The following is a 19,614-nucleotide window of genomic DNA, read 5'->3' as shown; positions in this document are numbered from 1 at the left end:
CTAATCTGAATCACTGGTACAATACAATATATATCTAATGGTACCTGAATATGCAGATACAGTATTGAATATCCTCATGTTGTGTACAGAGAATATAAAGGTGCCAGTCTGTATTATTATACTTATTGCCTATATCACCAGTACTCCCCAAGTGAAGGAACCCGCGCTGCTGTTGATATGATATAAGTAATGAATTGGTATGTGTAGCATGGCTGTAACTGAGATGAGTAAGTCACCTGTGTGTTTCTTTCCTGCACAGCGATGACACTGACAGCAGCGAACCTGCTGACTATTTGTGTATGCGGTGCTGTGTGCGCTGTGGCCCTGACTGCATTCATTCTCTACATTTTCATCTGGTAAGTTACTAACACCTCTTACAGATTGCATTATGGTTTCTTTACTTACTGTACATTCAGCTAACGTTCCCGGCTCGCAATGTGTGATCTCTGATTGTCCCTTTCTTCTTTTCTTGCAGCTGCCGGAAAATGTACAGAGTGCAAGCTGACATTGAGTCTGCAGCTGTCCTTACGAAAGGTAATAACTAGATACAGGCTCTACATTATAATGAGGAGATACAGTCAAAGGTTTCACAATAACAATGTCGACACTATGTCAATATCGTTACAATATCAACGGGCAGCATATCAACATTCTCTGAATGTTGACATAAAAGTTAGGCTGCGGGCGAGAGACTTAAGCTGGGTACACACCTATAGATATATCTGCAGATCAACTGATCTGCAGATATATCTATGGATGGACGGACTGGGCAATGTCTTGCGCATACACACTGCTTGATCCAACGGGACTGACGTCAGGAACTGGGCGGGCATTTATATGCGCCGCCCAGTTCAGCTGTCAATCACCGCCGGCTGCTGCAGCTCGTGTACACACACATATATTGGACGTCGGCTGTGCTGCAGGGCCAACGCGATATGTCTGTAAATGACGTCTTTCACGGACATATTGCTCGTACACACTGGCCGACTGACCCACGATATACCGGCCGTCCAAGGGAACGGACGATATATCTGCTAGTGTGTACGCACCATAAGGCTGCGGCCGGAGGTTAGGTTGTGAGTGGGAGGGTTAGGCTGCAGAGTGAGGCTATGGTTAAGATGGTAGGGGGGGGTTAGTCTGCAGATGGGAGTTTAGGGTTGGACCATGAGGGGGAGGATTAGGGTTAGGATACGGAGGGAGGTTAGGGTTAGGCACTAGAGGCAGGTTTAGGGGTAGGGATTAGGGATAGCTAAGAAATTACCGGAAATTACCGGAAAGCTGGACAATTGGAGGTCTGACACAGAATTGGTGGTCACATGGACCACCAGGACCCAAAAGATGCCACTGAATCCACTGCAGGGATATGTTGACATCCTAAATGTCGACATTTCATCAGTCTCCATGGTGAAAGTCAAGATTATAATTGTACCTAACCTTATAATGAGAAACCACAGGACATCCAAAATCAGTCCATTTACTAGAGACTGCAGTGGAAATGTGTGTTTTAGATAGGACTTTCCATACTTATCAATGACTATGCTATAGCCACCTTTTCCAAGACAAATCTATCATATAACAATTACTACAAATACGTTTCCTGATTGTCTTGTTTCCACAGATCAAATGGCAGCACCATTACCCTCAACCCTACCACCCCCATCCCCCTCAACATCCCTCCCAACTTCTTCTCCATCCCCACCCCCACCATGCCCACTACCCTCACCCACCCAATCCCCTCCCCAACCTTCTCTCACCTGCCCCCCTTCTTCCTACTCCTTATGCTTTGATGCAGTTCCGCTCCTTCGCTACATGCATTTCCACCACCCCATTATGTCCTCCAGACCATCTGGACAGGAGCTGGGACATGCTGCCATCACTGCAAGTCAGAAACATCAGACTTAGGCATAAGGTTTTACCCCTCCCCCTTCCCCTTCCCACCCCATCACCACCACCACCTTGTGTGTCGTGTCTGTCTCCTTCCCATAGATGTTGATCAACATCATCAGCTACAAGCTGTCTCCAAACCCCTCACCATTACCAACACTACCGCTACCTGTTCCAACACCACAAGAGAGAATAATAGCTAGCATAAAGAGAATGGCGACCGGCCAGAAGAGTAAATGCCAGCTGTCAAGAGTTACTGGCCAATGAAGTTCTACACAAAGTGGCCTCGATGTTCTTTGTGGTTCAAGTGAGATGGAGAAAGACAACCACGTGCCTCCCCTCCTGCAGCCCCTGGTAATGGCTCTACCCACAACTGTATTTATTGAATGGACGATGGCAATACAAACTCTGATCATATATACAATAATTGCCAGAGACAGATGATAATACAATCATTACACAGTGCAGAAAGCAGGGAAGAAAATGAGGAGTATATGGAGACAGACGAATACATCAGGAACAGAATATTCATTTCTAAATAAACAAAACTAAGTGAAACGTGTCTTCAGGTTCTTCACTAAGCTACATAGCCTGCATGTTACATGTAGCTCCGTAAATATGTATTCTTACGGTACAATGATCAAATAAGGGTTTTTTGCACAAATACCCTGAAAGTAGGAAATCACAGGAGCGTTGGGTATATAGGTCTCATTAATTACATGGGTTCTTTGTACGAGTCATTTACAAGCAAACAGATCATCATGCTACCATGCCTGTGTGAGAGACTGGGCAACACACCCAAACTGCATACACAAATGCTATAAAGATTATGGATAACAACATATGATGCAGTGTAAATTAGAGATGAGCGGGTTCGGTTCATCGGAATCCGAACCCGCCCGAACTTCAGGTTTTTTTACACGGGTCCGAGCGACTCGGATCTTCCCGCCTTGCTCGGTTAACCCGAGCGCGCCCGAACGTCATCATCACGCTGTCGGATTCTCGCGAGACTCGGATTCTATATAAGGAGCCGCGCGTCGCCGCCATTTTCACACGTGCATTGAGATTCATAGGGAGAGGACGTGGCTGGCGTTCTCTCCGTTTATAGAGATTCGAGAAGAGAGTGAGACAGAGAGAGACACAGTAGTAATTTTGGGGAGCATTAGGAGGAGTACTACTACTACTAGTACTTGCTGAAGTGATAGAGATAGTGTGACTGTATTATCTGACTTGTGGGGGAGACACTGACAGTGGGGAGCAGTTAGAGTCTGAGAGCAGGACTCAGGACTCAGGAGTACATATAACGTACAGTGCACACTTTTGCTGCCAGAGTGCCACACTGCCATTGTTTGTGACCACACTGACCACCAGTATAATATATATTGTGCTTGTCTGCTTAGGACTCAGGAGTACTACTTGCAAGTTGCTGATAGTGTGACCAGTGACCTGACCACCAGTTTAATAATCACCACCAGTTTATGAGTTTAATATATATATATATATATATATATAATTGTATATAATATATATATATATAATATTGTATACCACCTAGCACCTACCCGTGTTTTTTTTTTTTTTTCTTTCTTCTTTATACATACTACTATAGTAGCTTACTGTAGCAGTCTGCGGTGCTGCTGAGCTGACAGTGTCCAGCAGGTCCGTCATCAGTCATTACATAATAAATATATATACCTGTCCGGCTGCAGTACTAGTGATATTATATATACATATATATTGATTTCATCTCATTATCATCCAGTCTATATTATCAGCAGACACAGTACGGTAGTCCACGGCTGTAGCTACCTCTGTGTCGGCACTCGGCAGTCCATCCATAATTGTATACCACCTACCCGTGGTTTTTTTTTTTCTTTCTTCTTTATACATACTACTATAGTAGCTTACTGTAGCAGTCTGCGGTGCTGCTGAGCTGACAGTGTCCAGCAGGTCCGTCATCAGTCATTACATAATAAATATATATACCTGTCCGGCTGCAGTACTAGTGATATTATATATACATATATATTGATTTCATCTCATTATCATCCAGTCTATATTATCAGCAGACACAGTACGTTAGTCCACGGCTGTAGCTACCTCTGTGTCGGCACTCGGCAGTCCATCCATAATTGTATACCACCTACCCGTGGTTTTTTTTTTCTTTCTTCTTTATACATACTACTATAGTAGCTTACTGTAGCAGTCTGCAGTGCTGCTGAGCTGACAGTGTCCAGCAGGTCCGTCATCAGTCATTACATAATAAATATATATACCTGTCCGGCTGCAGTACTAGTGATATTATATATACATATATATTGATTTCATCTCATTATCATCCAGTCTATATTATCAGCAGACACAGTACGGTAGTCCACGGCTGTAGCTACCTCTGTGTCGGCACTCGGCAGTCCATCCATAATTGTATACCACCTACCCGTGTTTGTTTTTTTTTCTTTCTTCTTTATACATACTACTATAGTAGCTTACTGTAGCAGTCTGCGGTGCTGCTGAGCTGACAGTGTCCAGCAGGTCCGTCATCAGTCATTACATAATAAATATATATACCTGTCCGGCTGCAGTACTAGTGATATTATATATACATATATATTGATTTCATCTCATTATCATCCAGTCTATATTATCAGCAGACACAGTACGGTAGTCCACGGCTGTAGCTACCTCTGTGTCGGCACTCGGCAGTCCATCCATAAGTATACTAGTATCCATCCATCTCCATTGTTTACCTGAGGTGCCTTTTAGTTGTGCCTATTAAAATATGGAGAACAAAAATGTTGAGGTTCCAAAATTAGGGAAAGATCAAGATCCACTTCCACCTCGTGCTGAAGCTGCTGCCACTAGTCATGGCCAAGACGATGAAATGCCAGCAACGTCGTCTGCCAAGGCCGATGCCCAATGTCATAGTACAGAGCATTTAAAAATCCAAAACACCAAATATCAGTAAAAAAAGGACTCCAAAATCTAAAATAAAATTGTCGGAGGAGAAGCGTAAACTTGCCAATATGCCATTTACCACACGGAGTGGCAAGGAACGGCTGAGGCCCTGGCCTATGTTCATGGCTAGTGGTTCAGCTTCACATGAGGATGGAAGCACTCAGCCTCTTGCTAGAAAAATGAAAAGACTCAAGCTGGCAAAAGCACCGCAAAGAACTGTGCGTTCTTCGAAATCCCAAATCCACAAGGAGAGTCCAATTGTGTCGGTTGCGATGCCTGACCTTCCCAACACTGGACGTGAAGAGCATGCGCCTTCCACCATTTGCACGCCCCCTGCAAGTGCTGGAAGGAGCACCCGCAGTCCAGTTCCTGATAGTCAGATTGAAGATGTCAGTGTTGAAGTACACCAGGATGAGGAGGATATGGGTGTTGCTGGCGCTGGGGAGGAAATTGACAAGGAGGATTCTGATGGTGAGGTGGTTTGTTTAAGTCAGGCACCCAGGGAGACACCTGTTGTCCGTGGGAGGAATATGGCCGTTGACATGCCTGGTGAAAATACCAAAAAAATCAGCTCTTCGGTGTGGAAGTATTTCAACAGAAATGCGGACAACATTTGTCAAGCCGTGTGTTGCCTTTGTCAAGCTGTAATAAGTAGGGGTAAGGACGTTAACCACCTCGGAACATCCTCCCTTATACGTCACCTGCAGCGCATTCATAATAAGTCAGTGACAAGTTCAAAAACTTTGGGCGACAGCGGAAGCAGTCCACTGACCAGTAAATCCCTTCCTCTTGTAACCAAGCTCACGCAAACCACCCCACCAACTCCCTCAGTGTCAATTTCCTCCTTCCCCAGGAATGCCAATAGTCCTGCAGGCCATGTCACTGGCAATTCTGACGAGTCCTCTCCTGCCTGGGATTCCTCCGATGCATCCATGCGTGTAACGCCTACTGCTGCTGGCGCTGCTGTTGTTGCTGCTGGGAGTCGATGGTCATCCCAGAGGGGAAGTCGTACTCGTAAGCCCACTTTTACTACTTCCACCAAGCAATTGACTGTCCAACAGTCCTTTGCGAGGAAGATGAAATATCACAGCAGTCATCCTGCTGCAAAGCAGATAACTGAGGCCTTGGCATCCTGGGTGGTGAGAAACGTGGTTCCGGTATCCATCATTACTGCAGAGCCAACTAGAGACTTGTTGGAGGTACTGTGTCCCCGGTACCAAATACCATCCAGGTTCCATTTCTCTAGGCAGGCGATACCGAAAATGTACACAGACCTCAGAAAAAGAGTCACCAGTGTCCTAAAAAATGCAGCTGTACCCAATGTCCACTTAACCACGGACATGTGGACAAGTGGAGCAGGGCAGGGTCAGGACTATATGACTGTGACAGCCCACTGGGTAGATGTATGGACTCCCGCCGCAAGAACAGCAGCGGCGGCACCAGTAGCAGCATCTCGCAAACGCCAACTCTTTCCTAGGCAGGCTACGCTTTGTATCACCGGTTTCCAGAATACGCACACAGCTGAAAACCTCTTACGGCAACTGAGGAAGATCATCGCGGAATGGCTTACCCCAATTGGACTCTCCTGTGGATTTGTGGCATCGGACAACGCCAGCAATATTGTGTGCGCATTAAATCTGGGCAAATTCCAGCACGTCCCATGTTTTGCACATACCTTGAATTTGGTGGTGCAGAATTTTTTAAAAAACGACAGGGGCGTGCAAGAGATGCTGTCGGTGGCCAGAAGAATTGCGGGACACTTTCGGCGTACAGAAGACTGGAGCAACACCAAAAACGCCTGAACCTGCCCTGCCATCATCTGAAGCAAGAAGTGGTAACGAGGTGGAATTCAACCCTATATATGCTTCAGAGGTTGGAGGAGCAGCAAAAGGCCATTCAAGCCTATACAATTCAGCACGATATAGGAGGTGGAATGCACCTGTCTCAAGCGCAGTGGAGAATGATTTCAACGTTGTGCAAGGTTCTGCTGCCCTTTGAACTTGCCACACGTGAAGTCAGTTCAGACACTGCCAGCCTGAGTCAGGTCATTCCCCTCATCAGGCTTTTGCAGAAGAAGCTGGAGACATTGAAGGAGGAGCTAACACGGAGCGATTCCGCTAGGCATGTGGGACTTGTGGATGGAGCCCTTAATTCGCTTAACAAGGATTCACGGGTGGTCAATCTGTTGAAATCAGAGCACTACATTTTGGCCACCGTGCTCGATCCTAGATTTAAAACCTACCTTGGATCTCTCTTTCCGGCAGACACAAGTCTGCTGGGGTTCAAAGACCTGCTGGTGAGAAAATTGTCAAGTCAAGCGGAACGCGACCTGTCAACATCTCCTCCTTCACATTCTCCCGCAACTGGGGGTGCGAGGAAAAGGCTCAGAATTCCGAGCCCACCCGCTGGCGGTGATGCAGGGCAGTCTGGAGCGACTGCTGATGCTGACATCTGGTCCGGACTGAAGGACCTGTCAACGATTACGGACATGTCGTCTACTGTCACTGCATATGATTCTCTCCCCATTGAAAGAATGGTGGAGGATTATATGAGTGACCGCATCCAAGTAGGCACGTCACACAGTCCGTACTTATACTGGCAGGAAAAAGAGGCAATTTGGAGGCCCTTGCACAAACTGGCTTTATTCTACCTAAGTTGCCCTCCCACAAGTGTGTACTCCGAAAGAGTGTTTAGTGCCGCCGCTCACCTTGTCAGCAATCGGCGTACGAGGTTACTTCCAGAAAATGTGGAGAAGATGATGTTCATTAAAATGAATTATAATCAATTCCTCCGTGGAGACATTGACCAGCAGCAATTGCCTCCACAAAGTACACAGGGAGCTGAGATGGTGGATTCCAGTGGGGACGAATTGATAATCTGTGAGGAGGGGGATGTACACGGTGATATATCGGAGGATGATGATGAGGTGGACATCTTGCCTCTGTAGAGCCAGTTTGTGCAAGGAGAGATTAATTGCTTCTTTTTTGGTGGGGGTCCAAACCAACCCGTCATTTCAGTCACAGTCGTGTGGCAGACCCTGTCACTGAAATGATGGGTTGGTTAAAGTGTGCATGTCCTGTTTATACAACATAAGGGTGGGTGGGAGGGCCCAAGGACAATTCCATCTTGCACCTCTTTTTTCTTTAATTTTTCTTTGCGTCATGTGCTGTTTGGGGAGTGTTTTTTGTAAGGGCCATCCTGCGTGACACTGCAGTGCCACTCCTAGATGGGCCCGGTGTTTGTGTCGGCCACTAGGGTCGCTTATCTTACTCACACAGCTACCTCATTGCGCCTCTTTTTTTCTTTGCGTCATGTGCTGTTTGTGGAGTGTTTTTTGGAAGTGCCATCCTGCGTGACACTGCAGTGCCACTCCTAGATGGGCCCGGTGTTTGTGTCGGCCACTAGGGTCGCTTATCTTACTCACACAGCTACCTCATTGCGCCTCTTTTTTTCTTTGCGTCATGTGCTGTTTGGGGAGTGTTTTTTGGAAGGGCCATCCTGCGTGACACTGCAGTGCCACTCCTAGATGGGCCCGGTGTTTGTGTCGGCCACTAGGGTCGCTTATCTTACTCACACAGCTACCTCATTGCGCCTCTTTTTTTCTTTGCGTCATGTGCTGTTTGGGGAGTGTTTTTTGGAAGGGCCATCCTGCGTGACAGTGCAGTGCCACTCCTAGATGGGCCCGGTGTTTGTGTCGGCCACTAGGGTCGCTTATCTTACTCACACAGCTACCTCATTGCGCCTCTTTTTTTCTTTGCGTCATGTGCTGTTTGGGGAGTGTTTTTTGGAAGGGCCATCCTGCGTGACACTGCAGTGCCACTCCTAGATGGGCCAGGTGTTTGTGTCGGCCACTAGGGTCGCTTAGCTTAGTCATCCAGCGACCTCGGTGCAAATTTTAGGACTAAAAATAATATTGTGAGGTGTGAGGTATTCAGAATAGACTGAAAATGAGTGGAAATTATGGTTTTTGAGGTTAATAATACTTTGGGATCAAAATGACCCCCAAATTCTATGATTTAAGCTGTTTTTTAGTGTTTTTTGAAAAAAACACCCGAATCCAAAACACACCCGAATCCGACAAAAAAAATTCGGTGAGGTTTTGCCAAAACGCGGTCGAACCCAAAACACGGCCGCGGAACCGAACCCAAAACCAAAACACAAAACCCGAAAAATTTCAAGTGCACATCTCTAGTGTAAATGTCAACATACTGCATCCACATATGGAACCTTGGTGTGAATTAAACTCAAGACCTCAGTGCAGTGCTGCAGAAATGCTATCCACTATGCCAACCACGCTGCTATATCCCTAGGTTGGTGACTCTGAGTCATAAGTTCTAGGGAGTGACTTTCCTTGGTTGCACCTCTCTTGAAGCTTAATCTTAGCTCTATAGGGGTGCAGTATGGTATGCCGGCGGCCGGGCTCCGCCGGCATACCGACAGCGTGGCAAGCGCAAATGAGCTGCGGGCACAGTGGGCGCTATGCATGCCACGCTATTTGTTCTCCCTCCAGGGGGGTCGTGGACTCCCACGAAGGAGAATATCTGTCGGTTTGCCGGTTGTCGAGATTCCGGTGCCGGTATACTGTGCGCCAGGATTCCGACATTCTGCAACCTGAAGACCATCCCAATATAGAACATCCTCGGTTCCTGTGCAAGATCCTCAACAACCACTGAAATCCCAGCAAGTCTAGAAGGTCACAATTCCCCTTACTAAGCGTGCTCAGGTGTTTTGTCTTGACTTGCCCTGGAATGGTCTTATTCCAGTAAACGTTCTATATTGATTTGACTGTATCAGGGTTTTTTCTTCCCTTTGTCTTACTAGAATAATAAACCACGGTGTATGTAGAACACCCTGTCTCTGTCCTGTGCTGGACTAGCCCATTTGTAATCATCCATGTATAAAGAGTCACACAAAATGTGCCAGTCACACATGATGCCTATCTCCTGAGGCCCATAGGGTCTCGCTGCCACTGCCACGCTACCAGCGCCTTCTCTACAGAGAGTGAAAGAGTGGCTGCTTGTAGTGGAACTAGGGGTGGACTTATATGATCATACTCCTATCATATACAAACATACAGGGCCTGATTCAGTGGTGTACCTCATATGCACCGCTCACTTTGGACGTAGTAGAGCAATTTTTGACTACTGAGCATGCATCAATAAGGCTGGGTACACACTGTCCGATGTTCAGCTGATATATCATAAGCCGCAGGCTCGTACAATATATCGGTAACATTGGACAGTGTGTACAGCCTATATCTGATGAGATGTGTGCTCTAAGCAGGTCGTACTGAACCTTCTGCATCTTTTGTGCAGGATTTAAAATTATAAGATGCCTCTAAGGCCCTACACACTGGGCGATAATTCTCAAAGATATGAACGAGATACCATTCATAGCTTTGAGTGTGGAGGCACCAGCAATGAACGATGCGTGGCTTCGCGCTAGTTCATCGCTGGTGCCCCATCGGCTGTGCATGCAGGCCAATATGGACGATCTCGTCCATATTTGCCTGCACCTCTATGGAGCCGGATCACCCATCGGCCGTATCCGCCATCGGGCAGCTCGGCGGTGGATCGTTAAATGTGTAGGGCCCTTTAGTCGCTTTGTGCCTGCGGCTTGATTGTGTCCTTGCAGTCGTAAAAGCTTACATTTACTAATTTAAAGTAACCAAGGAGAACATTCGTTTAATTCCCTACCTTTTATGCCAACTGTCTCCTTATAAACCGGACCTGACAACAAGTGCTAACTAAGGGGGTAATTCTGAGTTGATCGCAGCAGGAACTTTGCTAGCAGTTGGGCAAAACCATGATCACTGCTGGGGGGGCAGATATAACAAGTGCAGAGAGAGATAGCTTTGGGTGTGGTGTGTTCAATCTGCAATCTAAATTGCAGTGTAAAAATAAAGCAGCCAGTATTTACCCTGCACAGAAACAAAATAACCCACACAAATCTAACTCTCTGCACATGTTATATCTGCCCGCCCCCTCCCCCTGCAGTGCACATGGGCCCTCATTCCGAGTTGTTCGCTCGATAAATTTTTTCGCATCGCAGCGATTTTCCGCTTAGTGCGCATGCGCAATGTTCGCACTGCGACTGCGTCAAGTAAATTTGCTATGCAGTTAGGTATTTTACTCACGGCTTTTTCTTCGTTCAGGCGATCGGAGTGTGATTGACAGGAAGTGGGTGTTTCTGGGCGGAAACAGGCCGTTTTATGGGTGTGTGCGAAAAAACGCTACCGTTTCTGGGAAAAATGCGGGAGTGGCTGGAGAAACGGAGGAGTGTCTGGGCAAACGCTGGGTGTGTTTGTGACGTCAAACCAGGAACGACAAGCACTGAACTGATCGCAGATGCCGAGTAAGTCTACTCAGAAACTGCTAAGAGGTGTGTAATCGCAATTTTGAGAATCTTTCGTTCGCAATTATAAGAAGCTAAGATTCACTCCCAGTAGGCGGCGGCATAGCGTGTGCAAAGCTGCTAAAAGCAGCTAGCGAGCGCACAACTCGGGATGAGGGCCATGGTTTTGCCCAACTGCTAAAAAAATTTCCTGCTGCGATCAACTTGGAATTACCCCCTATGTGCAGCCCCCAGGGCTCAATAACTGAGACTAATGTGTAAACGTTACACTAAACCAGGACAATCAGGCACTTTCACTGTCTAATGAGCACTAAACACATAGGCCCTCATTCCGAGTTGTTCGCTCGGTATTTTTCATCGCATCGCAATGAAAATCCGCTTAGTACGCATGCGCAATGTTCGCACTGCGACTGCGCCAAGTAACTTTGCTATGTAGAAAGTAATTTTACTCACGGCTTTTTCATCGCTCCGGCGATCGTAATGTGATTGACAGGAAATGGGTGTTACTGGGCGGAAACACGGCGTTTCAGGGGCGTGTGGCTGAAAACGCTACCGTTTCCGGAAAAAACGCAGGAGTGGCCGGAGAAACGGTGGGAGTGCCTGGGCGAACGCTGGGTGTGTTTGTGACGTCAACCAGGAACGACAAGCACTGAACTGATTGCACAGGCAGAGTAAGTCTGAAGCTACTCTGAAACTGCTAAGTAGTTAGTAATCGCAATATTGCGAATACATCGGTCGCAATTTTAAGAAGCTAAGATTCACTCCCAGTAGGCGGCGGCTTAGCGTGTGTAACTCTGCTAAATTCGCCTTGCGACCGATCAACTCGGAATGAGGGCCATAGTACATTGGTTGTAAATTGGTCCTAATGACCTTCACAGATAATAAAACAGTTTACATACTGTAACTAACCCAGAGGAGGTGAGACTCTAAGCCACCTCCTACTAATCGGGGCTGTTAAGGTTCAATTCTTTAATCACTTCGTCACAGTTCTTCCTATAAGATCTGAGAGCGGATGGTGGATCCAGCTATATTTGTGTGTGTCTATTTTTGGTTCAATATAATTAGAATAAAAAAACTAATTAGCACTAAAACATTGGCCCTCATTCCGAGTTGATCGCTCGCAAGGCGATTTTAGCAGAGTTGCTCATGCTAAGCCGCCGCCTACTGGGAGTGAATCTTAGCTTCTTAAAATTGCGAACGATGTATTCGCAATATTGCGATTACAAACTTCTTAGCAGTTTCAGAGTAGCTTCAGACTTACTCGGCATCTGCGATCAGTTCAGTGCTTGTCGTTCCTGGTTTGACGTCACAAACACACCCAGCGTTCGCCCAGACACTCCTCCGTTTCTCCAGCCACTCCCGCGTTTTTCCCAGAAACGGTAGCGTTTTTATCCACACGCCCATAAAACGCCGTGTTTCCGCCCAGTAACACCCATTTCCTGTCAATCACACTACGATCGCCGGAGCGAAGAAAAAGCCGTGAGTAAAAATACTTTCTTCATAGCAAATTTACTTGGCGCAGTCGCAGTGCGGATATTGCGCATGCGCACTAAGCGGAAAATCACTGCGATGCAAAGAAATTTACCGAGCGAACGACTCGGAATGAGGGCCATTGTTTTAAAGGAAAGTATCATAGCAGTTTATGTGTAATACTGTGTAATGTGTAATATGTGTAATACTTTGCAAAATCTGTACTGAAAAAGTTCTGGGGGCTACAACTTTACATAAAAGATTTGTGTGTGTTTATAATTTATGTCAAAGAGTTCAGTAAAATGTAACCAAACGATCCAAATGGATTTAAACACCGGAGAACAAACACAGTTGGAGTAAAATAAGTGTACCTAAAATAAAATGCAGTGGCGTAACTAGAAGTTTTTCTCCCCCAAGTGATCGCGCTGAGCCCAAAAAAAAGTGGGTCCCAGGGACCCCTCACTTTTAAAATTGGGGTCCTACCGGTTCTGTTCTGGGTCCCATCGGAATTAAGGTTTTTATTAATATTAATCTTATTTGGACACTACAGAAGTGTTGCAAGGTGGGGGCATGGGGTGACAGTGCTGCTGGGCTGTGTAGCATGCAGGACACTCTGCCCCAGAGCTGTAACTAGATATTTTGGTGCTCTTTGGCAGAAAGTGAATTGGAGCTCCACCTCCCAGAAACGAAACCACAGGCGGTGCGCGCCGCAGGCGCGCCGCAAAAATTTAGGTGCATGGCTTCATGGGGAAGGGGCGTGACAACACAATAGTGCCAATTCACATTACACCACACTGTAGTGCCGCATATACACATTACACCAGGTAGAACCTCCTATATACACTGCGCCAGGTAGAGCACGTTATACACACTGCGCCAGGTAGAGCACGTTATAAACACTGCGCCAGGTAGAGCACGTTATAAACACTGCGCCAGGTAGAGCACGTTATACACACTGCGCCAGATAGAGCACGTTATAAACACTGCGCCAGGTAGAGCACGTTATAAACACTGCGCCAGGTAGAGCACGTTATACACACTGCGCCAGGTAGAGCACGTTATACACACTGCACCAGGTAGAGCACGTTATACACACTGCACCAGGTAGAGCACGTTATACACATTGCACCAGGTAGAGCACGTTATACACACTGCGCCAGGTAGAGCACGTTATACACACTGCACCAGGTAGAGCACGTTATACACACTGCGCCAGGTAGAGCACGTTATACACATTGCACCAGGTAGAGCACGTTATACACACTGCGCCAGGTAGAGCACGTTATACACACTGCACCAGGTAGAGCACGTTATACACACTGCGCCAGGTAGAGCACGTTATACACTGCGCCAGGTAGAGCACGTTATACACACTGCGCCAGGTAGAGCACGCCGTTATAAACACTGCGCCAGGTAGAGCACGTTATACACACTGCGCCAGTTAGAGCACGTTATACACACTGCACCAGGTAGAGCACGTTATACACACTGCACCAGGTAGAGCACGTTATACACACTGCACCAGGTAGAGCACGTTATACACACTGCACCAGGTAGAGCACGTTATACACACTGCACCAGGTAGAGCACGTTATACACACTGCACCAGGTAGAGCACGTTATACACACTGCGCCAGTTAGAGCACGTTATACACACTGCACCAGGTAGAGCACGTTATACACACTGCACCAGGTAGAGCACGTTATACACACTGCGCCAGGTAGAGCACGCCGTTATACACACTGCACCAGGTAGAGCACGTTATACACACTGCGCCAGGTAGAGCACGCCGTTATACACATTGCGCCAGGTACAGCACGCCGTTATACACACTGCGCCAGGTACAGCGCGCCGTTAAACACACTGCGCCAGGTGGAGCACGCCGTTATACACAATGCGCCAGGTAGAGCACGCCGTTATACACACTGCGCCAGGTACAGCGCGCCTTTATACACACTGCGCCAGGTAGAGCACGCCGTTATAACATTGCGCCAATGTAGAGCACGCCGTTATACACACTGCACCAGGTAGAGCACCCCATTATACACAATGCGCCAGGTAGAGCACGCCGTTATACACACTGCGCCAGGTAGAGCACGCCGTTATACACATTGCGCCAGGTACAGCACGCCGTTATACACACTGCGCCAGGTAGAGCACGCCGTTATACACACTGCGCCAGGTAGAGCACGCCGTTATACACACTGCGCCAGGTAGAGCACGCCGTTATACACACTGCGCCAGGTAGAGCACGTACCTTCCGCACCACCAGGGCCATGTGCTGTCACCGCTGTTTCCGTCGGGTAAAAGAAGTGAGAAGAATTTTGAGGGGGGGGGGGGGGAGGGGCACCTCGGGAACTGGCTCCCCTGTCACAGGCCCGCTAGCTGGGCGTCCGTAGGGATGCTGGGGACACCTAATGGTAATGGTGCAGCCCGCTCTTCTCACGGCAGCAATATGGTGGCAGAGCACGGCAGGGGCTGGAGGTGAGGTTCCTGGCCGGTCACCGCTGCTCTCCCTCACACAGATCGCGGGAGAGCACACTGGAGGCAGCCGAGAGGGAGGCAGATATCGGGTTGGAAGGGAGCTGCAGGTCTTGGCGAGTCACCGCCCGCCCGCAGCCCGTACAGCAGCCGCAGAGCCGTCTTCTCTCTCTGCCCGGCCCCCGTGTGAAGCCACTGCACGTGACCAGGAGGGGGAGGGGGCACCGCCAGACTGCCATTGGTAAGGCTCCACGTCCGCTGTGTACGGGCAAGAAGTGCCGTCGCTGCAGTGGAGCGCGTCCCCGGGGACCCTCACATTTTTGAAAAGTGAGTCCCCGCCTTCAGATCCAGGTAAAATACGCGCTATAGCGCGTATTTGCGAACACTGCCCGCCCCCCCAACCCCCCTCAATCCCCCATAATTGGCACTATGAAAGGGACAAACATGCGCCAAAAAGGGGTGTGTGGCTTTGTTGGAATGGGCGTGGCTTTGCTAAAGGGGCGTGGCATTGCAGGAAAAGGCTTCCTTATACCCCAGTTTTGCAACCTGCACGCCCAGACGTTGGCCACCACAGAAAAGAAAAATAATCCTGATTCATGCCCCTTACATTGTAATTTTTTCTCCTTATAGTAATGCCCAGTATACATTATGCCACATACTGCAATGGCCCTTAGACATTATTCCACGCACAATAATGCACATGACACAATATGCACACACCATAATGCCCCCGACATATTATGCCACACACGGTAATGCCTGTGACACATTATGGCACACACCGTAATGCCTGTGACACATGACGACAGGAGTCGCAATGCCCGTTATATGTTATGCTACACACTGCAATGCCCCTGATACATTATAGCACATACAATGTCTGTGACACATTATGCCACACACTGCAATGACCTTGAGACATTATACCACATACCACAATGCCCGTGATATAGTATACAACACACAGTAATGCCTGACACATACTGTCCGCAATGCCTGTTATACATTATGCCACACTGCAATGACCCTGAGACATTATACCACATACCACAATGCCCGTGATATAGTATACAACACACCGTAATGCCTGTGACACATTATGACACACACCGCAATGTCCGTGATACATTATGCCACACACCGTAATGCCCATTACACATTAAGTCCTACAGTAAGGCTTCTAATTACTTTTAAATTACCTGCTCGTTGCCAGGGGTTTCATGCTCTTGGTTCCATGCACGGTGCCAGGGGTTTTCATGCTCAGGGTGTCATGCTCGTTGCCAGGTGTTTCATGCACTGGGTGTCATGCTCGTTGCCAGGGGTTTCATGCACTGGGTGTCATGCTCGTTGCTAGGGGGTAGTGCTTGTTGCTAGGGCTGTGCTCCCAGTGCCACATATGTCCCCAGTGCCAGATATTCCCCCACGGTGCCAGGTACTCACGTGCCCCCAGTGCCAAATATAGCCCCCCCCAGTGCCACATATGCCCCCAGTGCCAGATATTCCCCCACAGTGCCAGGTGCTCACGTGCCCCCAGTGCCATATATGCCCCCTCAGTACCCCTCCCAGTGCCATATATGCCCCCTCAGTGCCATATATGCCCCCACAGTGCCCCCCCAGTGCCATATATACCCCCTCAGTGCCCCCCCAGTGCCATAAATGCCCCCTCAGTGCCCCCTCCGTGCCATACATGCACCCCCAGTGCCCCCCCAGTTCCATATATGCCCCCTCAGTGCCCCCCCCACTGCTGTGAAGGAGGGACAAGGAGGGCACAGCGCGCGCCTCTCTCATGTCCCTTCTGCATCTCCGTGAAGTGCCGGTTCGTGAGCCAATCAGAGCTCACGAACGGCACTTCCATTATTAGACCAGACGGAGACGCAGGATGGACACGGGAGAGGCGCGCGCGGCGCGCTGTGCCCTCCGTGTCCCTCCTTACAGCAGGGAAAGAGAGGAAACAGCAGATTGACATGCGGACGCTCGTCCGCATGTCAATCAGCTCTAAATCAGTGGCGGCGCCCCCAAGCCACCGCGAGGGCTGCGGGGGCAGTAGTTACGCCACTGCCTAAATGTGAGTCTCGCTGTCCTTGTTTAACTTCTGCACAAATTTAGATCATCCAGAAACCCCGCTTCTCTTCACAGAATATTTCCCACAGGACAGAGAAATGAATGACAATAGTGTTATTTGCTCACACAAAGCATTTTAAAGTGTAGAACAGGGATGGGCAACCTGCGGCCCGCGGGCCACATGTGGCCCGCGAACCGATCCTGCCTGGCCTGCTGTCTCCCATCAGTGTGCAATGACAAGCGGCCCGACTGGCTAAGCCGCTTGTCATTGCGCTACACTGCTACCAGACGCGGCGCCGCTGAGGAAAGCCCAGTCATGTCACAGGGTCTGCTGACCGGGATTTCCTCTGTGATGTCATGCGCTGGGCGGCACGGGGGGCGGAGCCACAGCAGGAGCGGCGAGTGGCAGGCAGCAGCAGTGACTCCGGGCAGCGGGCAGCAGCAGCGACTCCGTGAAGCACGGGCAGCGAGGATCAGGCAGCGGATCATCTTCCACTGTGAAGTAAAGGTAAACCCCCTGCCCAGCCAGTACCTGAAATGGATCTGTACTTAAGCTGCAATATGGGTTCAGCTGAGGGGGATGTAGGCAGATAAAAACTGCTATATAGGTGGGGGGAAAGAAGGGTAGGGACTGCTATATAGATTCAGGGGAGGGGACGGAGGGGGGAGGGATTGCTATATAGGTTCAGGGAAGGGCGGGAAGGGGGGTAGGGACTGCTATATAGGTTCAGGGAAGGGTGGGAAGGGGGGTAGGGACTGCTATATAGGTTCAGGGAAGGGGGTAGGGAGTGGACTGCTATATAGGTTCAGGGAAGGGTGGGAAGGGGGGTAGGGACTGCTATATAGGTTCAGGGAAGGGGGTAGGGACTGCTATATAGGTTCAGGGAAGGGGGGTAGGGACTGCTATATAGGTTCAGGGAAGGGGGGTAGGGACTGCTATATAGGTTCAGGGAAGGGGGGTAGGGACTGCTATATAGGTTCAGGGAAGGGGTTGGGACTGCTATATAGGTTCAGGGAAGGGGGTAGGGACTGCTATATAGGTTCAGGGGAAGGGCGGTAGGGACTGCTATATAGGTTCAGGGGAAGGGGGGTAGGGACTGCTATATAGGTTCAGGGGAAGGGGGGTAGGGACTTCGGTGCATGCACAGTTCAGACCTGATTTACAAGATATTGTGTGTGTGGCCCTCGACTATTCACTGGAAGTGTTAAGCGGCCCCCCAGCTGAAATAATTGCCAACCGCTGGTGTGGAACCTGAGGAACCAACACACTCCACACAAATAGTCCCCTTTCAGGTCAAAGCTCAACACGTATACGCAGACAAAGGCCAATACTACAGGTACTCCTCGCTGGTTCCATGAAGCAGCCGGTGTGGAGAAAACCCTTCCATAGCAGCCCTGGGTTTCTCAAGGGTGCAGATTAAATCTATACAGCCACAAAAAGTGTCTATATAGTTTTACAGTGCAATCCCTATAACACCACAGACAGTACTATAAAAATATTCAGTACTAATACCCAGTACAAAGCAGTATTTGGAAATAGCTCCTTTTGTACTCTGAATTCAATGTAATACTTCAGTAACAATTAGCATTCAGAACTAATTCCTGTAGTGCTCTGTAATTAGTATAATATTCCAGCAGTAACCAGTATTCAGTATTAACACCTCAAGTACTCTGTAATTTGTATAATACTACAGTACTAGCCAGTATTCAGTACAAACACCCCATTTAGTTGTTCAGTACTTACACCTCCATTACTTTGTAATAATATGGCAGTATTACTAGTAACAACAAGCATTCAGTAATCTCATAGAGTAGTTTGTTATACATATATTACCCTAGTTCTGACTAGTATTCAGTACTAACACCTTGTGTACTCTGTAATTCATATAATACTCCAGTACTAGCCAATATTTAGTACAAACACATTATGTAGTTGACAATCATGTAAATACTAGAGATGTGCACCGGAAATTTTTTTCGGGTTTTGTGTTTTGGTTTTGGGTTCGGTTCCGCGGCCGTGTTTTGGGTTCGAACGCGTTTTGGCAAAACCTCACCGAATTTTTTTTGTCGGATTCGGGTGTGTTTTGGATTCGGGTGTTTTTTTCAAAAAACCCTAAAAAACAGCTTAAATCATAGAATTTGGGGGTCATTTTGATCCCAAAGTATTATTAACCTCAAAAACCATAATTTCCACTCATTTTCAGTCTATTCTGAACACCTCACACCTCACAATATTATTTTTAGTCCTAAAATTTGCACCGAGGTCGCTGGATGACTAAGCTCAGCGACCCAAGTGTCCGACACAAACACCTGGCCCATGTAGGAGTGGCACTGCAGTGTCAGGCAGGATGGCCCTTCCAAAAAATACTCCCCAAACAGCACATGACGCAAAGAAGAAAAAAAAGAGG

The 19,614-nt window shown here is 48.2% G+C and overlaps 1 protein-coding gene and 1 long non-coding RNA gene across 2 annotated transcripts in view; one reads left to right on the top strand and one right to left on the bottom strand.

Annotated features, from left to right (window-relative positions):
- The window catches only part of LOC134957505 (von Willebrand factor C domain-containing protein 2-like), a 109,993-nt gene that overhangs the window by 75,518 nt on the left and 14,861 nt on the right, over positions 1-19,614 (bottom strand). The gene's annotated exons all lie outside the window — the stretch shown is intronic.
- Positions 264-2,423, top strand: LOC134956686 (uncharacterized). The gene is made up of 3 exons (XR_010186090.1): positions 264-356; positions 476-534; positions 1,619-2,423. It is a non-coding gene; the product is annotated as an uncharacterized LOC134956686 (long non-coding RNA).

Source organism: Pseudophryne corroboree, chromosome 9 (assembly GCF_028390025.1).
Source record: "Pseudophryne corroboree isolate aPseCor3 chromosome 9, aPseCor3.hap2, whole genome shotgun sequence".
Taxonomy (NCBI): domain Eukaryota; kingdom Metazoa; phylum Chordata; class Amphibia; order Anura; family Myobatrachidae; genus Pseudophryne; species Pseudophryne corroboree.
Note: the sequence above shows the minus strand (reverse complement) of the source record. Positions and strands in the feature narration are given on the sequence as shown.